This window comes from Cygnus olor, chromosome 1, assembly GCF_009769625.2.
Source record: "Cygnus olor isolate bCygOlo1 chromosome 1, bCygOlo1.pri.v2, whole genome shotgun sequence".
Classification (NCBI taxonomy): Eukaryota; Metazoa; Chordata; class Aves; order Anseriformes; family Anatidae; genus Cygnus; species Cygnus olor.
The window spans coordinates 50,143,834-50,164,443 of NC_049169.1; the positions used below are offsets into that span (position 1 = coordinate 50,143,834).

General features: G+C 38.6%; 1 long non-coding RNA gene across 1 annotated transcript; it reads left to right on the forward strand.

Annotated features, from left to right (window-relative positions):
- The first annotated feature begins 278 nt into the window (after nt 1-278).
- Nucleotides 279-17,825, forward strand: LOC121077778. The gene is made up of 4 exons (XR_005824313.1): nt 279-400; nt 10,585-10,688; nt 12,622-12,715; nt 16,641-17,825. It is a non-coding gene; the product is annotated as an uncharacterized LOC121077778 (long non-coding RNA).
- Nucleotides 17,826-20,610: the final 2,785 nt, after the last annotated feature.

Here is a 20,610-nt window from a genome sequence, read left to right on the forward strand (position 1 = left end):
AATAAAAAATAATAAAAAATAAAAATAAAAATAAAAATAAAAAATAAAATGAAAGGAAAGGAAAGGGAAAGGGAAGGGAAAGGGAAGGGAAGGGGAGGGAAGGGAAGGGGAGGGGAGGGGAGGGGAGGGGAGGGGAGGGGAGGAATTATTTATTTAGTTATTTATTGTGAAAATCTGGTATTTGTTTCTTCTCTCTGCATAGATCTCTCTGCATCACATAAGAAAGCCCATAGCTGGTTTGACAGATGGAGACAGCTTGTAACAATGTACTTAAAGCTCTGAAAGACAAAGATGAGTAATCCAAATGATTCCAAAAATGGCTTTTTTCATGAATCTGTCTAAAAATATATCACAGAGAATCTCTTTTCCCTCCTCTCCACCCCTTTTTTTTCAAAGTAAGGTGGGTATTTATACTTACTTATCTGTATCTCATTATGCGTGATTTCCCTTCTCTGTTAGTCACATCACATCTTTGCTTGCAGTCACAGATGAGGTAAGATGTTGCAAAATGTCACTAAAAAAATATCTTAAGTGACTGTGAACTAGAAACAAAACATGGAGTTCCCAAAATGAATCTCATCATTAAATTCTTCTGCCATAATACACTTCTGACGAAATTTAGATTATGATGAAACATCTGAAATAATTATTTTGAAATGGAAAAGTATACCCTGCAATTTCCAGGCCTCAAACAATAACTGTAATCATCCTCCAAGGAACAAAACAGGAATGCTTCCCTCCTTCTGTCACTTGAAGTACTTCCTTTAGGCCTATAGGGCTATTAGAGGGGTTTGAGCATACATACCTGTGGGAATATTTGGCCTGAAGTGATTCCTTCTTGGTTGCTATTGAAACTTAACTATTGCACTAAATTTGCAGTCATCTGTGCCACAGACCCTAAACAGATCAGAGGCAGTGCTGAGGAGAAAATCACAAATGATGGAGGAAGAAATGGTTGCCAGAGCAATTTTGTTGCTAGCACAACAGAAGCAAGTCTGCATTTTCAAGTGTATCCATGCATATTCCCTGCCTCACTTTGTGAACATCCAACCTTTTCAGTTGTAGTTTCGATAATGTGTAATTCCAAAAATCAAAACTATGTTTTCTATTACAGGTATCCACTTAGGGTTGCATTAAAAATAGTTGGATGGATGGCTTTAGCATACCTGAGCTGGATTTGTGCACAGCTGTTAGCAAAGGAGTGCTATCTATCTATAAATGAAGGAAATTTCAATGTTAAGGGACTTTTTTTTTTTTTTTTTGATAAAAGCCATGGAAGTGTCCATGTTAGCTATGTAATTCAGACCACAAAGGGGATCCCAAAGTGTTGGAGTCTCCTAAGCAATTTTGTTAGACAGACAGGAGGATTACATTGTACATGGTGATGAATAAAGGTGACTTCTCTAATAATGAAAACCCATCAGGTAGTGGAATACCTTCCTACAGAATATATACAGGTGTCATCACTCAATTACAGAGTGCTTATAACACTGACTAAAACACTAGAAATATACAAGTAGGATTAACTCTGTGTTAAAATAAGGCTTTTATGTGACCCTCCATTGCTAACAGCTGTGGTGTCATTCCTTTGCAGTGGCAAACTCAGAGCGAGTGCTAACTAAGAGATTAATTTGCCAAATCAGTGTCCCATCTTCAATTAGAGCAATCCTCTGACTGCGCTATCTTGTCTTGCCTGTCTGCTGCTGCAAGGAATTGATACAGCAGCTGGCAGCCTGCAAGGTTTCTTGTGACAGCAAGAGCATATACAAATAGTAGAAATCAGAAGCAGCTGGACTTCCTAGAAGGAAATTTTAAATAACCTTACAAGAGTTTAGGTAAATCATTCCAACTGGCCAGCAAAGAGATAAGGCCCTCGTATTTGCAAGTACAAAAACTGTCAAGCTCAGAGAGATAAAGTTATTACATAAAACAGCACTTTGATGAAGTCATAGTTACTATGCTAGAGAAAACTTTTGCATTTTAATCTGGGCAGGCCACTGAGTTGTAGCTAGTGAAGGTAAAATCCTTTAGGTGTAATACCAACTATGAATGTATGTAAAAAAAACATTTGCCTAAACTCCTTAAAATTCCAGGTACATTTGTATCTAATGTTGCAGTAGTTATAATGAACTGAAAAAAAAAATTACTAATAGATTATTAAGTACTTGGTTTTGGCTGAGATTTTCCATAACACATTAAATAGAATTTGCAAGTAATGTCACTCTCTTCCTTTCCAAAGCAAGCATGTAAGGATCTAAAGGGCCAAGTGATGATGACACAGACCTACTGTTTTTCCATGTCTTTCAGTTAAACCACAACTCAAACCCTTCTCACACACAGCTGTGTACTAGGGAAAACTTTAGAAAGAGACAGCCGAGGTCTGGTTCTCAAGAACTGACATGATTGTTGGTTGCTTCATCCTTGATAAACAACAGGGACCAGTCAATACAGAGCAGTCTTCCACTATCTTATTTTAATCCAGAGATCAATTTAGACCGAATTCTGATATGCTTTTAAGATTTAAGTCCTCAGATATGAGTCCAATGGGACTACACACAAACACAAATACTGGCAATAAAAAGAAGGATAATAAATGATATGAGGAATGACTTTAGGAATATTCTCTATATGATCATTTTTGTGATGGAGACCTCTTATTGTTGGAATTAAGAACAGAGAGTATAGATTTACACCTTGTGTGCCTTTTTCTAGGAGCACAAAAATGATTTCAGGAAGTTTCAGAGTGATGTGGTTGAGGAGGAAGGAATGACATCCCCAAAAGCTGGATCACTTTATCCTACCAGGCTCTCCTCAGAGACACTTGCCCATTAAGGGAAAGTACACAGTTTCAATTTCAATGGATGCTGTTCTTATTTATTCTTGGTACAGTTGATAGGGTGACTCACTGCTCTGCTAATGAAAGCCTGGCATTTTTCCTTAACAAAAATACATTTTGAATTCATTCAAGCAAAACAGATTTTACTTACTGCCTTTGTTCTGCTATTTTCAGAGTAGGATTAGAGGACAATGTTAATAGGTAGAATTAAAGAGACATGTTTGTCCCTGCACAAGCATAAAATGAAAAGAACACAATTAAAAACCCAGTGAACTAGAAAGGAAGGTGTACAGTGAGTAACAGCAGGTGTATGGGTCTGCTTGTCTCGAACAAGGCGTAATATGATCGCAATCTCAGTCTTCACGTGGACCGTGAATAAGAACATGGAACAAAGAAGAAGAAAACGGGGTCACATCCTCCCTTCGTGTGAAATGTCATAGCTCTGCTGAAGTAAATGGGACTCTGCCTAATCACCTTAGGTAAGGATTTCATCTCCTCTGTGCTCTCCCCAGTGGCACTGTTGCCAGCATGCCACGTAGGTGTCACCTCACCCTACCTGCATGATCTTCACTGTACTTAGGTAGGGAGAAGCAGCTTTCCTTCCTGTAACCTGGAGGTGGGGATTCACTTCTGGGGGAGGACACCCCCACTGCTCTGCACCCCCACAAGCAGTGACAACTCCCCTGGGGCTCAGGCACACTTTCCCAGTGCCACTACCCCACAGGGGCTTAAGAGCCTGGGGTCTCACTTCTCAGAAGCCTGCCCATACATAAGGTGCACAAACACACACATTTTGTGTGAGATTAAACATTATTTTTTTAAATTATTATTATTTTTAATTTTGCCAGCATGGAAGGCATGCAGATGTAGAGGGAAAAAATAACATGCTAAATCCCAGATGCATTTTTGCATCTATTTTTTTGTTTTTGCCACAGAATTTTGTTTGGATTTTCAGCCTCTTTGTCCAAGTTCCTTATCTTTCTACCACATCATGGAGCATCACTCTCTCTGCTGCCTACTGTCTTGTTTGTCCATTTCTGATAGCCAAACTGAACACAATCCCATAGCTGCCATAAAAGCATGCTCCTCTATCCCCTTGAGATGCTTACTGAGTATCTCTGTGACATTCCCCCCCCCTTTTTTTTTTGTTGTTGCAACTTTAACTAACCCATTCTGCAGTGCATTTTCACCAAAAAAAGGTGGTCTTTTAGGTTTGACAAAAAATTGCAATTCTACATCTGTCAGAGTCACTACTCAGCTATTGTCAGTAAACATGTCTACATAAATGAGATTCTATAATCCTGGTACTTCTGTTAATGATTTAATGATTTGCATGTTTTTCATGAGTTTTATCTAGGTAGTCACAGGCTGTTTGACTTGTTAAGTCCTGAACATATTTTTATTGCTTAAAGAGCTAAGAGATAATTGTTTGTAGTTAGGTATAGGTTATATTTTTCTGAAAGTTATAAATAACTGGAAGATTATGATATTTCAGAAAGATATGAAATCTGATCCAGAACCTGAATCCGATGACTGCTTTAGAAAACCTTTTTCCTGAGTACTTTACATCTTAGGCTTCAGCAAATAGAATAAGACAGCCGTTATTATAATCTGCTCAAACGAAGGGAATTAATGGGCAGCTTATTTCTAACTTCATTACAATAAAATGGAGACTAGATAACTGCCAAAGCCAAACATTTTAGAGAGAAATTCCATCCCATTGATGACAAAGACACAATTTCCAGTGCTTTGAATGATGCTAATGTATCATTCCACTGGTTCAGTGGGATAAGCAATGCAAAACAAGACCTTTTTCATATATAACCTGCTTTGCTGGGTCAAGTGGCGAAATATGAAAGATAAGGACAGGTGGCTTCCATGAGTGATAGAAAGATTGGAAGTCATTATCATTTGAGGTAGGGAAGGTATATCATGTGTCTGTGAGAACAGGAAGAGGAAGGTTCAGAAATAATCTGAAGTGCAGACATAAGCCTGGCATAACTGGAATAGTACTTGACAGTAATGACACACTGTAGTGACATTTTGTAAGCTGTAAAGTAAAATAAGGCTGCACTGCAATAAAATTTCATTTTAATCTTAATTCCAGAAGGGTTAAGTTTTACTTTTTTTTTTTTTTTTTCTTGTGTGTGTGTGTTCTAAGAGCACTTTTCTATTCTACATTAGCTGAAGGAGGAGAAGAAAGTTTTACCTTGTTCTAAGCATCCAATGCACTCTGCTGTCACAGTGCACTGGAACTTGTCTGGAGTGGTCTTTTTGCTTTTACCTGCGTTCTGATCTTATGTGTGAAAATACAACAGCGTTCTTCAGATTCTGAGGGATGTGCTTTGTTCCAATACAAAATAAACAATAAAACAAATTCTGCAGGAGAACATCTACTGTTAGCTGGTTACTCCCCAGGGTATATTTTCTTCTTGTATCTCAAGTTCACTAGAGATGGAGAAGTGGAGACCAGTCTCGTAGTTGTTCCACACAAAAGCTCCTGCACAGTTCAGCAGCTGTACTTTGCAGAGTCATTTCCTGTGAGTCAGAAAAAGCTCTCAAAGAGAGGAATAGTTTTGCTAAATTGGATAAGTAATGCCTGTTTTTATGATTTCCAGCCTTATGGGAGGCAGTTTTCTCTAACCACATTTCCATGTTAACCTAACAACAGACACTGGATACTGTTTGCCCCTATTGTCCCGAAATTTCCACAGCCTTTCTTATTCACTAGAGTTGTTCTGGAAAGTTTTGATTGTCTCTCTGCCTGCCCACACCATTCCATGTCCAGGCAGGTAAACTTCAGGTGCAGCTCCCTGCCCTTGCTCACACAGTCTCCTAGTGTGGAAGCATAACAGAGGGAAGCAGACACTGGAAGAACAGCACAACAAATGCAGATAATTAATTAGAAGAAGTAATGTTGGTGGGTTCTCAGTTAAATTGCATTAAAATATTCATTGTTAATTGTGTATTCTTTCACTGTTCCAGTTTACAGCTCTGGAGTTTGAAATCACCTATTAATGATACAGGAAGTACCACGCAAGAAATATCTGTTCCAGCTGCCCAACAGCACCAGCTAATGTGCTCAGATCCCTTTTCAGGTGTGAGGAAGCAGGCTGTTTGCTCTATTCATTCTGTGCCAGGGTTGCCAGGATGTTGAACAAGGTTGTATTTGCACAAGGAGTTCTTTGCTGATATGAGAATACTGGTGTACTCCACTGGCAAAAACTTCTCATGAAATGCCAGGTCACAATAGCAGAACTGTAGAAAGCCACCCCTCACAAGTGAGGCGAGGGCAGGAGTATTTTCTAACAGCGCTTTTTTTGCATAAGGGAATTCTGATAGTGCAGCTCTGTTGGGGCAGAGGTGTAAGGAGATGAAAGATGTGAAATATATATTCCATATTACTATGTGCAGAGTGTATGTTTATGAGGAAATGCGTGTGTGAGGAAAAGGTGTGGAAGAGTGGAAGCAATGGTAGATAGAGTGATGAAAATTTTCCTTTAAGAGTTCTTACAGATCTGAGGTTTGCTTCATGTAGACAACTGCCAATAAATCTTTTGTACTGAGGTGGAATTGGATCATCCCATGGAGTAATTTAGGAGGGAAAGACGTGGGAGGAGAAGTGAAACATAAATACCTGAAATACTAACATAATCATGGGAACAAATGGGCACAAACTGGACAGGAACAAATTTAGTCTGGGAAACAATAAAATTCCTAACCAATAGAGGAACTTTTTTTAATGGCTTCTCAGTAGAGAAATGGTAGGGACAAGAAATATTCCTAAAGTATTCAGGGATTGACAGTAGAAGACTGGATACCAATGCACTTGATGACCCAGGAGGACCCTTCTGGCATCCTAATATTTTAGGAGTTTCAACAGGAGATTGTACAAATTTAGAAAGTCAACAGTACCATCTCCTGGGTGCCAAATGGCAAGCAGCCTCAGCTCCAGAGAACAACAGAGTGAACAATGCCACTCCATGTTGTTACTCCTGGCTACAGTGGTTGAGACCTTCATGATGTACAAGACCGGCGTAGGAGATTATCTTGAAACAAAGCAGATGAAGTGTTATATATTTAAGTGGAAATCTGTGGCGTTTTGCAGAAGTCTGTATGCATCAAGCCCATTCATGGGCTATATCCACTGATGGACTTCTTAGGGAGAAGAAATGAAAGAGAAAATAGATATATAGAAAAGAGACCGTATATATAGACATATAGGCTATATAGAGAGATTTACAGAGACTGTAGATATATAGACATAGATGTTCTTCATTGCCCCTGCCTGTCCCCAAAACTGTATTTTTTGCATCCTAAACAGCAGTACTTCCTGAGCTGGATATAAACTCCAGTTACTAAGGAAGAGTGAGACATCTGCAGAAGGAACATGACCCAGATATCAACAGGTAACCCAGAAGAAAAAATACTCCTCTCTGTTTCTCATTGTTAACTCTCCAAGCCAGTTTTCTTTAATACCAAATTGCTGCCTTCCTAGTATTGCTTGGTATTGTGGAAACTGTGGGTGAACAGTTTGAGTCTGTCCTTCAAAGCTGTTGTCCCTTGTTTTATAGTCATAGGTCCTTCGAAACCCCACTGCCATTTATAGCGAAGATTGCGCACCCGCTACCAGCGGCGTGAATCACGTTAACTACATGCCAATGCAGAATGCCGTAATAGCACCTTATGTAGTGGAAATGCCACCATCTGGTGGTTGCATCACTGCTGAAAGGCATACTGGCGGAGGTGGCGTTACGGATGGAGCTGGCTCTGCTCAGGGAGGAAATCCTAGTTTAGATTCAGAGATTAAGGCTCCCTGGAAATCATTTCTCCCGGACAGTGTTCCACATTACAGACATACCAGATAGGCTCAGCAACACACAACAGGAGACCCTGGAACGAGTGTCATTTTTTAATGTAATGTTATTACTGCGAAGCTTTTGATGTTTAAATGTTTCTAATATATGCTTTGTTTTTGGTTGGCTTTTTTCTGGGGGGGAGGGGGGGGCGGTTGGGAGGGGAAAAGCGTTGGTAAAACAGAATCACAAGGTGACTTTTTTAAGAAACATATTCAGAGGCCATCTGCATATTTCTTGAACACGCAGCCTCTCCCTCCTCCTGCTTTGCATGCTTCCTATGCACTTGTAGAAGAGAAGGTCTGACACAGGCAGGAACTTATTCTTTCTCTATGAGATGTTCTTTAGAGGATCTTACTTTCTCTCATCTTCTTTTTTTTTTTACTTTTTTTTTCTTTTTTCTTTTTTTCCTTGTTATCAATATCACTGAGTCGCTTTTGTAAGTGTGATTGCATATACAACTTTCTGAGGTAGCTCAGTGAGTTTTGTCATAATTGTTACCATGTTCTAGGCTGAGTGAAAATATCCTTGAAATTAAAATAAATAAATAAACAAATAAAAGATTATTCTGTTCCTGTTATTCTGTTCCTGCATATTAGGAGGGCAGCTTGGCAACAGCAATGATCTCAGTGAAGACACTTAGGATTTACCTTAGAACAAAAGAGAGCATAATGACTCTTTATACTTATCTGAAGAAGGAAATGAGTAATTTGAGCAAGCCAGAGACTTTCATGCCTTTTAACTCAAGAATTTTGAGTCTACCTCATTTTTGTGAATCAGATTTGTGATTAGCCACTCATATGTTTTGTGCTGTATTTAGGGCCTGCAGTTCACTGCAAAATTAGTTTGTACTCTAGACCAAAGCCTTGCTCTGTGTGGCACAACAGAGCTGCAGAGTGGGATATTCTGCAGAGCTTCCAGCAAATTGAAAATGAAGTTTGATGCAATACAGCAATATGGTATGAGGAGCAGCTTATCCAAATGACCTGCAGAAAGTCAAGTTTCGATTTTTTCTTTTTAACTTCCTCTAACCACTTTTATTATTTTTAATTAAATTTATAACACTTGAATACCAGGGCTGCTCTCACCAGCTTGTATGGTGCTTAGTCTAAGGAGATCTTGGTCTCTGATGGGACCCCTTGGCGGCATCACTGTTGAAAACAGGTGGTCTTATCATAAAGAAATTGCTTTGACAGATACAGTAGCCAGTTCTCTGGCTCTACTCTTTCCTGAGTAATTCTTGGTTGCAGATGGGGCATGTGGATAGGAAATATGTCCATATACACTACATCCTATGAAGGGAAATAGCTAAGGTACATGGCTCTGGTGCTTCAGGTGAGCACTGGAACACCATGGGGTGCACACAGGACACCCAGCCCTGACATATTATACATCCAGCCAACAAAGTAGGCCACACAGGTTCAAATAAGCATTGAAAATCATGCAAATAAATAAATTAAAAAAAAAAAAAAAAGAGCAGTTAATACTTAATTTGTTATTGAAGTATTGAAGTCCTATTTTTACACAGCTTATGGGAAGCATAGTTTTTAACATGTCAGATTGGTGACTCTCATGCTGCTTTCTGAACCTCAGACCCGTCTGTTCCCAAGTCAGCTGTGTATGTTATAGCCAGCAAGGAAGGATAGAGCTCTGTGACTGAAATACAGCAAACAGCTTTGCAATTGATTTTTCTCTATTGTTAGGAAACATTGCATTGCTTAAAAGATCACACTGAGAGTTCTCTCTCACCTTCTCTCTCACCATCTCTTTGTGAATTGTTGATTGAATGTACTGGTCTGCTCTTTTGCATTGGCTTAAAACAAGGAAAATATTTTGTTAAAGGATAACATTCTTTTTCCAGGCATCTTTAACCTCATACTGGTATTGATTTCAGCTGCAACAGGTTCTCAGTGTCCCTGAGCTTCCTGTTGGTGGTATTCATTGCTTGCTGATGTGAATGGCAAGCCCATACCCTGCACTGTGGAGTCTAATTCTTCCCAACAAAGACTGTGAGCAGTGACACCAGCTAGCAAACAAATGGATAAAAAAGACCCAGAAAGCAAGTATCTTAACATCCTATATGCAAGGCCATCTGTCAGCTACCTGGCAGTTAAATGTTTACTGGCTAGCGGGTGTGCTTTGCTGAAGACTTAATTGTCTATCACTATTATTAGTTACTAGCTATCAAGTGCCGACAATCTGTTCCCTGCCATACAGTAGAAGACCCAGCTTTCTCATCTTCAGACAGCTCTCATGAAACTATAATGACAGAAGTTAAGTAATAAACAATCATAAACTACTTGGTTAGGCTTAACTCTTACAGAAATAGATTTCCTCTCCTGTTTTCCCAGTAGGTTTTTGTCTTTCAGTATATTTCCTTAAAAAAATGAAACAAGAAAAAAGGGGGGAAGGTTTATGCAGGTGTTTATAATGTGCCATTCTGTTTAATTTGCTCCTAAGCAGTGACTGGGATTACTGTATTGTCTAAATATGCATAAGGAGGGATTTAAAGCCATAGGGATTTCAAGATCTCTTGTTACCTAATCCTCCTCTCAGACAGCTACATCATCCAATTAACACTGGTTCTGCCAAGATTTTCAGATTCCTCTGAGAATAAAATGTCGCTCCAGGGCTGTGGGGACATACTCTGGAGCAAGACAATCTGTATCCTCTAAATGCAGGAGGTAAACTCCCCTGCTTCTCTCATCTGAGGCATCTGGAAAAAAACAACCAACCAACCACCACCACCACCACCAACAAAAAACCTGCAATAAAGAATTTCTGAAGTAATTTTAAGTGCATGACAAACTTGATATTGCATTACATCTAAGTGTCAGATTAGTCTTAATAGAAGTATGTTATTAAATAATTCAATATTTTCCTGTCTTTCAGATTCTTTTTGACCGAAGGAAGTCTACATGAAAGAGAATATTTAGCATATTCAGATAGAAAAACACTTTTTTACAGACTGAGCAACTTAGCCACTTTTTTACAAGGTAAGTTTGGTGCCTAGAGTGTCTAACTGCAGCATTAAGCAAACATTGAATTAAAAAACCTGGACACTGGGAACCTTCATTCACCTGTTAGCTGAATCCCTGGGGCCCATATGTTTATAACAATTAACTTAATGCTTGAATGAAATGATAAATACAGGTAAGATGAATATTGCCCAAAGTCCTTTGGAAAAATGGGACTCATGCCCTTCACATAATCTTGAAAATGACAACACAGTCTGCATATTCTGAGAAATGATGGGATAGAGTGGCCTGAATGAAATCAAAACTGCTGTCAAGTCTCTCCCAGAGCTACTGCTTCATTCTTTAATTTCTCACCATGTTGAAGCTGAACACCTCACTACTATAGAGTGTGGCATGTAGGGTACTCCTTGCCTTGCTGAAGTAGGGCCTGATTACCTGAGTGTGTACCTGCCATGGACAAGAGCACAACAACAGATAGGAATATGCTTCTGCAGAACAAATGTGTATTTGTGGTATGTAGCACCAACTCCTTAAAAACAGTGGAGGTGGAAATAAAATAAATAAATACTCAAAATTTGAATGAAGTAGGTCAGATAATTTTACTAGCAATTCATCTTCAGAGATTTTTATGTATACTTGACCATATGATTTTTCTCCCCAGAAGTTTAAAAATTTTGATAAGTGTCTGTCTGCACAAGGATTGCTTTGCATAAAAACAGATGGTAGAAATAAAAATGATTATAGTAGATATTCTCATAGACCTCTTTGCTCTGTTTTCTGTAGGTGCATTTCTCAAGAAAGAGAAACGTTTCCTGTGCAAAGTTGGGGCTTACTGAAGTTTGGAAATTTGTTTTGTTTTGTTTTGTTTTGTTTTGCCTTTTTTGTTGTTGTTGTTGTTGTTTTGTTTTGTTTTGTTTTCCCCTGGTGACTGCTGGACTTACCATCAACAGACTTCTCTGTCCCAGTTAGTCAAGTTGGTGTGAATTTGCCCAAAAGGTTTACTGTGAAAAAAAAAAAATCTAAAAGATAGATTCACAAAGCAACTGGTGAAGGTAAGATTTCAAGGTCCCTAACAGAAGCCTTCCAAAATGCATGAGGAGGTTGCTGAGTAGACATAGTCAAACTCTTCTCTGTACTGCACAGCACGGAGTGACAACACTTCAAGCATTAGATCATTAAGGTTATGATCCAAACTATCCAGCAGCCAGCTTTAAAGTCCACCTGGGTGGACAGAATCTTTTAGCTGGAGGTGTGTAATATTTTTATTTTTTATTGTTTCTCTGGATCCAGGGACTAAGTATAACTGTTCAGATGATGGTGACCGAGATAAGTGTTCACCTCCTTTAAGTGTCCTATGCACCCAACCACAAAGTGTATTTCATTCATACCCTCTCTGAGTCAACAAAAATTTAAGCAACCCAGGCAAAGTGGAATGTATTGTAGTGGAACGTACAACGAGAAATATTTAAAATCGTCAGTCATCAAATGTAGGCCAGAGATTACAGGTGTTCTTGGAGATGTTCTGAGGGAGATGAAATTGCCTCTGGCAAAAGAGAGAAATGAATTTGTATTTACTACTTTCTGGCAGACTAGACTACTCAGCAGTTCAACCAGTAAAGAAGATCGCCACCATCATTCTGTATCTTCTCTAAAACTTATTCTATTACTCTTACCACTCCAACCCTAGGTGTATTGCTGTATTCTGTGCACTTTTCTGAAATAAAATTGTCTTTTATTTCCAGTTTTCATCATACAGGCCTAGTCTTCAGTGTGTCACTTGTCCTTTGTGTTGTCTTTCCTCTCTTGTACCTACACATGGAACTGCATGTTTACAAGAAAAGTGATTTTTGCATAGATGTATGAATAAGCCTGGGAACATGGTGTTGCTGTTCTACTGCCTAAGACAGAAAAAAATGCGGGCTTGTTTTATCATGTCTTTCCTTCGTTCCAGGACTCAGCGTTATTTCCCACTGCTACTCACCTATCTACGTAGGAGACTATAAAACCAATGGCAATCTGTGAATGAATCAACACTAATATGCCTGGTCAGCAAATGATTCCCTGTTCAGTTATGTATTTCTGGCATACTCATGTCTACAACTTACCTACTGTTTAGGCAGTATGTATTGTCAAGTCTTGTCAGGTCAAATGCCAGAATTGAAACTGTATTAATGCCATGCTACAACAGATTCACACATGCTTGGTATAATTAACTTGGCTAATGAACTAGTGCTACTGCTTCAAAACACACTGTTCTGTAGATATTACTGCTATGTTTAGGAGGAGTAACCTGCAGTAACTTAGTACATTTTTTTTTTCAATAGAAAATGTTAGTAGCATATATGTATGCCCATAAATCAGAAGTTTATTTGAAAATCATTGCTTGTGTAGATGTGAACTGCAGCTATGCCCCAGAGATATTTTACTGCAAATTTGTATTGGTTTTGCAAGCTTTTCTCCAGCACTTGTAATGAACTTTTCTCTGAATAGCTGTTTTCTTAGGTTACTCACTAAAGGGCTCTAACAGGCTTCAGGTTTTGCTTGTTTCCTTAGTGGAGTTACATGAAGTTATTTGCATGATATTTTCTAATACAGCTGCTAGTTCCAGTTAGGGCAGTGCAAACTTACAACCTCAAAAGCTTGAGAGCTCTGAGTTCATAAAAGTAGTTTCTTTGTTTCTGTTTCCCATGCATGAAATGGAGATACTTATCTCCTCAGCTCACAGACTACCTAAATATGTTAAGTAATGATTTTGAAGCATTCACATAGAAAATAAATACAGGCACAAAGGATGACCTATCTTCTGACATGAGGAAACTAGTAAGCGTATACTCAGAGTGAAGGTTTGAATAACATTCAAGAAATGAGATGTGAGGATTTTAATGTTGGTCATATTTATAAACCATTCTTATACTTTGAAGTGACTGTCCCTGTACAGTGCCATGTTCAACTGCATTTTCCCCTCTGATGTCAAACAATGAGGACCTGAGTCCAACAAGTTGCTCCTGAAGTGGGAGTGTCACTATTCACGCTGAGCAATTCAGTAACTTTGCCTTTAGCAAGAAAACAAAGACAAGCAACCAAAGATCTTTCATTTGCTACTGAATCCTGAAAATGCGGAGCACTAGATGCTGCACAGGACCAGAGAGCAGAATAATTCCCAACAGCAGAACAGGAAGAGATGAGCTGTTAAAATCAGTTGGTATAAGCAATTACCATAAGAGGAATACAGCATTGGTGTGATGTTGGATTCTTGAAATGATCCCAGCTGATTCCAGGGAGAGGGATCTGTCAGAAAGTCTTCTGTGATGGTGCTTGTTATTCTTTCATACTTTGGCTGTGAATCAGATTCATATGGTTTAAAAATGCTTTTACGAAGTGTCCCCTGCTTTAATTATCACAAATTGTTACAAATTATTGAAATGATAAGTGTAAATCTCAGTCCCTTGACTGGTGGAAGTGGAGTGGTGGAATTAGGCAGCTGGGATGCTGTGGAAGAGTCATCATTTCTGCACTGAGTTTTGAGCCAAGGGCAGTAGTAAATTGGGATGTCATACCCTCGGGATGGCTGGAGTTGATATTTGTACTTGAAAGGATTTCTGGAAGATGAGGTTTAAAATAATATCATCTAAAGAATATAAAGCATGGATAATCAAGTTAATTAAGATGTCAGAGAGAACTTAGCTTGGTGCTTTGCCCAAACTAACAATAAATTGTTCATCCCAGTACAATAGTGAATGTCATAGTTGAGCATATATAGATCCCTTTACATTGTCTTCTAAAGCAACTTTACAAATTCTGTTTATGTCATGCAAAATAAACTGTTCTAGAAGATAGAGATGATCATAAAATTAGGAAACATCACTTTCTTCATTACCTAAGTACCTTAATTCATTTCTATTTTGCTTTTTCATGATGTTAGCATGTTTAATATCTGGGCCATATGTATTGAGTACATAGCATAGACAGAGTTCAAAGAATGAACTGCTCATGCAACCATTCAGTGTTTGAACCCAAGTGTTAGAGCACTGGCTAAGTTTTTCTCTCTTGGTTAGACAGAAAGGATAAAGTATTCATCCCAATGTCATTCTGAGATACTTTCTGCTAAGCATTTCCAAATATTAATGCAAAGAACACATCTGCTTAAAAGAACTCAATGCCAAGGGAAGACATGCTGAAGAAGGACACTCCAAGTACTAGTCAGCATGTACAGTTTTAATACAATCCTCTACCCAGGCTAACTTTGCTAAGGAGCAAGGTAGCCAGTTTAACTGTAGACAAGTGATCCTACTTATGATTTCTTTTGTATTATCTCCACTGAAAAAAGATAATGTTTACGGGAATTACATTGCAGGGCAACAAATCTTTATTTCTGATTCTGTAGCATTCTTTCTGGAAGTACTCAAAGACAGATTGCACATGCATGTTCATCAAAATACCTTAGAGCTATCTGTCTGCTCTCACTGGTGCTCATAACACGTGGATTTGGGGCTCTCAGGCCCTGGCCCCCAGTGCAATATCCAGCTGCTATAACGTGATAGGCAGCTGACAGGGTAAAGGGATGCAAGACACGGACTCCTGATGGCTCTTGAACAGGAGACGTTTATTGCCCTTTTTCACTACTACATATACTTTCCCCGTAGTCCCACGCGCTGTCCACGTGCCTGAATCTGTCTTACAATTGGTTAGAGACCCTCAGACACGCGCCTTGAGCCAACCAGCAATTGGCCACTGCCCAAAGCTCATCTTTAACACTGTAACCAATTTACTTTATCTTGACCTTGCTCAAGGTTTTGGTTCTACTTCTGTTTTCCTCATTATCTCTAACTCAGGGACGTGTGAAACGGCACAAACCTCCCTGCAAATTCCTTTCCCACACCAGGGCACATTGGTTCTGACCAAGCAGAGCAAGTCTAGCCTATCAAATATACTGTGTTTGCATGTGGGGCATGGAATGCAGAAAGGTACTTATTGTGCATATGGTCTGGGAAATCTGGTGCTTCCAGTAGCATAACTACAGTCATTTCTGGTGTTATATTTATACAAATAAGAAGGATTTGGGGAATATCATTTAGACATCTACCTAGGAAAATATCTGTTATACTTCTTGTGCACTTCATCCTAAATAAATTCTAGAGAATATACATTTCTTCCTCTTAAGTCTTTGTTCTCCTATGGTTTTCTTTGGGATAGGGATGGTGAAAGAGGGATGGATTATTTCTTTTCAGGACTCAGAGGCAGTGGAAATGACAGAGATCATTGTTTCCTTTTCCATAGATTATATCATTCTATTCATAGCTCTTTTACCAGGAATTATCTGTCTATCTTAAGACTCCAATAGATATACCAGAGGGTTAAAATTGAATAATTAATTGAGTAGGGTCTTCATCTTTGTGATGGAGGTTGTTTTCCTTAAAAAGGGGAAGACTTAACTTCTTCATAAGCACCTTCTGAGCTGATAGGATGTTTCACCCCACAGTAAAAGGATAGATCAATGCCAGTTCCTTCTGACTGTAGTACGCCAGGCTCAAAACTACAGTAGTTTAGGAGCTAAGAGAAGCAATCATTTTCAGAGGAAAGATTAAAGAGATATGCATTCTTCAACTGGCCATTTTTTATTTATTGACCTTTGTGAATTGGAGCACTTAAATGCTGAAGTTTGGAAATATAAAATACTATTGTTTCTCTTCCTTTCCTCATGGGTCTACTTTTTGCTTATTTTCATGTCCTTCAGTTTTCTTTTGCTGTTACCTTCAAAATTACTTTTTTTCTTCTTTTCGACTCATTATTTTCTATCCTAATGATAACTTTGCATGGTAACCTGAGGGAAATACTACAACCAGGAGAAACAGGTGATTAACCAATGTTGGATCTTGATTGTTATCAGCTTTTCTTTGACTTTTCTCAGGAATGTTATTGCTGTGCTGGAGGATGTTAATGGCTGCCATAAATTTTGTCTTTGATCTGCAGAAAATTCCAGGCCTCATTAATCCCCTGGTTATGGTGGGCACCCTCCATTCAGTCTAAACAAGAAGAAGCAGCTAAGCACCTGTATGAAGTAAAATTGCTGAAAACAGTAGAAGCCACCACCCAGGCAGTTATCCTATGAAGAAAAGCTGAAGCATGAAATAATTTGTGGAGAACAAAGAGCTTACTCGTGAAATTATTATACATTCATTGGCTGAGACACCAACTGATAGGAGCTACGTGTTTAAAAGTAATCAGAAAGCTGGGGAAAAAAAAATAGGCAATGTGGGTGGCCCAGGGAGAAAGGCAAGAGAAAAAAGCTTCTGTTGAACAGAGTACCCACTGGAAAAAAAAAAAAAAAAAAAAGGAATTGGATTTGTGAGCAAGGAAATAACCTTCTGCTGTTTGTTCCTACTGCATTCAGGGAAATAGGAGTTTGTGTACATTCTTTGCAAATATACAAGATTTCATCAGAGAAACATCTGGCCAAAGTCAACAGTTTCTCCTACTAAAAGAAACAACATGTCAAGATCGTAACTGGTGGCTAAATGTTTGGGCAGAACAGTTGATTGAAAATAGGAAGTATTTTATAAAGTTTACTTGTTTGCTGAGAATATAGGCTTTTTTCAAGCTTGAGAAGTTCATTTCATGTATGTGACTGGCTCAGTGGGGCTGTGAGCACTGAGGCATTGGGTAGTTAGATTGTCTCTCCTTCACTATAATTGGCTGCAGCATAAATCTGGTGGCTGAGTGATCCTAATGAATATGCAGGTAAATAACCAAATTCAATTAAGTTTGGTTCTCACAATCCTTGCAGTGATAGTTCCCACTTTTTAAAACTTTTATTGTCATATGTGGTTAAGTAAGATTAGAAGACCATAAATCTGGGCTGAGTTGAGCCTGAGGCTTGACTTGAAACACCTTGAGGTGTTTCTTCATGGAGGCTGCTGAGCTGGTTTGGTCACTGTCCTCCCTTCTGAATGCATATAATTGCTTTAAAGACATTTTTTTCTGTCAACAGAAGGTAGGTCATTAATGTTTTTTTTTTGTTTGTTTGTTTTTATTTTTTAATTAAGCTGTAGTTTAATGATGTAGTCAGAGCTTTAAAAAACTTATTTCTACTCTGACACTTCTGCCAACACAAGGCTTTTTCTTAAGTTGTATGACAATTTTCTGATCATGGGATTTTACAAGTTTAGAATTCTACCAAAGTTCTACCAAAGAACTTATTTGTAAAAACAACAAAAATTTTGGACTCAACTATAATAAAATACTGATATACTTCTATATCACAAATGGCTTCTTTGGAACTGATTTCTTTCTCTCTCTCTCTTTTTTTTTTTCCTTTCCTCCAGATATCTGTAGACTTTTTTTTTTTTTTTTCATTCACCATCTTGGTCTCAGATTAATTAGAAAGAATATCTGAAGTCCTCATTAGCTAATATCATCAGCGTTTCCTTTCTCTTGGGGCTACTTACATGTATTTAACCTCCTAAGACTGAAAAAAAAAATTAGTCAAATAATTCACTACTGCCCCATGAAGGCTAAATTCATACTGGACCTTGACCCATTTCTCTTGGAAAGAAAAAATACTAATATAGGCCAGATATCTTGAAATACACCTTGATATAGCAACACAGTCAGACTTGAGTCTTCTTGAATTTAAAATAAATATATTAAAATATATTTATATTTATCAATTAATTATGAGACACTCTTTGGAAAATTTTACTGCTATGAGATCTGAATGGCAATTATGTCTTTTGCTTATAATATCTGAATCACAGATTCATAAAATGTTAGTTACTAATTGTTACGGCTATTTGATTGTGATTTTGAAGTAGTGTATCTGATGTCTTTTGAATCTTACTCAGAAGAAAACTGATTAACAAATATGATCACAAGGGTTGTCTTTAATTTTCCCACTTTTTATAGAGTTGGCAGGGAATATAAAGTGTGAAAGGAAAAGGTGCCTATACTGCATCTCTCCTCTCCCTTCTACCCCACCATGTGCCAGTAAGCATGTACAGTGTGTATTCTACAAGGGGAGTTTGCTCTGCTATAATCTTTTTGATACCTATTGTGTAGAGAAAAAAGCTACCTGTTTGGCTCATAGTCTTTCAGAAGTGTAAACTTTGCTTTGAAAATGCTTAACAGATTGCACTTTATTTTAATAATTTCATTGCTACTGGATAAGGTCACTTGTAATACAGAAGAAAAAAAAACACAAAGAAACAACAACAAAAAAGACATATACAGGATACCATTGCCTTAAACAAAAATAGCCAAGCTATCTAAGCTGACCTGCTGTTTGAAAATCTCCTAAGTAACTCCAATCCCTCCCTTTATCATTCTTTCATTCCCAAAGCAATAAAAGCAGAGTTAGAACAGCAAACACCTGGCATGTTGGTCACGCAGCATGACTTTACATTGTAATCATCTCGTCAAGGAGCTGAAAATAGCATTGTGCTGCAGTGTTCAAGCGGTACTGCTTCAGGAAGGAAGACAATAACCAGCATTTGGCAGCAGCCTACACACTAACTGTGAGTGATACAGAAGTATTCCACAAATTGCATGCCTCGTCTAATCTTGAAAGCATTCACCCTTCATCCCCTGGCATTGTATCACTGAGGCCCCCACACTTCTTGTCTCCAAGTAAAAGGTGGTGGGCCTTTACAGTGCTGCACACAACCATAAAGAAGTCATCTGTATAGCAACACTTGCTCCAGCTTTCAAGAAAATAGTGCATAAAATTAAATTAATTCTAGTGTGTTCAGTGTGCCATATAAATCACAGGAAAAAATGACACAAAAAGTCTTTGTCTGAATGAATTAAGGTGAATCATGAGCAGATAAGAAAGAAAAAAATCAAGGGGCTTCAGGAAAAGAAAGAAAATCTGCCCAGACTATGTGAAGGAGACACGAGAACCAATGACATGAGTCAGTGGAAATTAGAGAGAAGTATGATGGTAGCAGGTCTAGAAGAGAGAGAGCTTACAGGGAGGTAGCAATTGCTTGTAGTCACCAGGTGAAGAGGCATAGAAGGTGCTAAGGGATCTCTACAGCCTATATTAAACAGTGCTCTCAATATATTTGTCCCTGGCCTCACCAAGGTCTTTCAGAGCACTAAGAGCAGGAGCCATGGCTCGCTCTGCTGTCCACTGACCTAACTCCACAGTATGATCAGTCATGCAGAAGTGTGTCATGATAATGCGTGTCAGTCAGTACCAAACTGACCAGCACTCTGCATAGTCTTTACTGGGGCTCAAGTACTTCTTCTGCCTGAGCTGTGGAGAGCTGAGATCTCAACTAAAACTGTGCTTGGCCACATAAGGCTGAAGCTTTCTGAAAGGCATCTGTCAAAAGAGCTGACAGCATCGATATCCCTCTCTCTGTCACCACTCTCACCTCTCACTTTGGTGACAGTGCTGAGGTTACATCCCCCAGGCTGAGCTGCCTCCTCTGGCTAGGAGTCTTCAAGTCTCTCCCACATGGGCACAGATTTGTCTGTGCAACTTAGGGGAAGTGCTCAATTCTGTACCCTGGACTACATTTCATGATGAATAATTATTAGACTATGCATGAATCCAGGAATATAAGATTAAAAGCAGACATTTGGATAAGACACCTTGTCCAAAGAGAATGTCTTGAAGGAGATCAAGAGGGTGGAGAACGTCTCAGCTAATCTGACAGCAAGGCAATGCCATACACGTCATGCTGTGAAAATAGTGATGGACTGATTTATACCATAGTGCATAGGGCTTTCAGTACTGAACTCAAAAGCAAATAACTATTGCATCCTGAGGGATCACAGGATCACAGAGCTTAAAAAGAGGTTAAGAAATAGACATAGTTTTTCAAAAGTGGATGTCATAGGGATAGGGGAAAAAAAGAAATAAAAATGAAATATATGTATATATATATATATATTTCTTCAGACATTTGGAGGTTATGCATGAACAATCTTCCATACT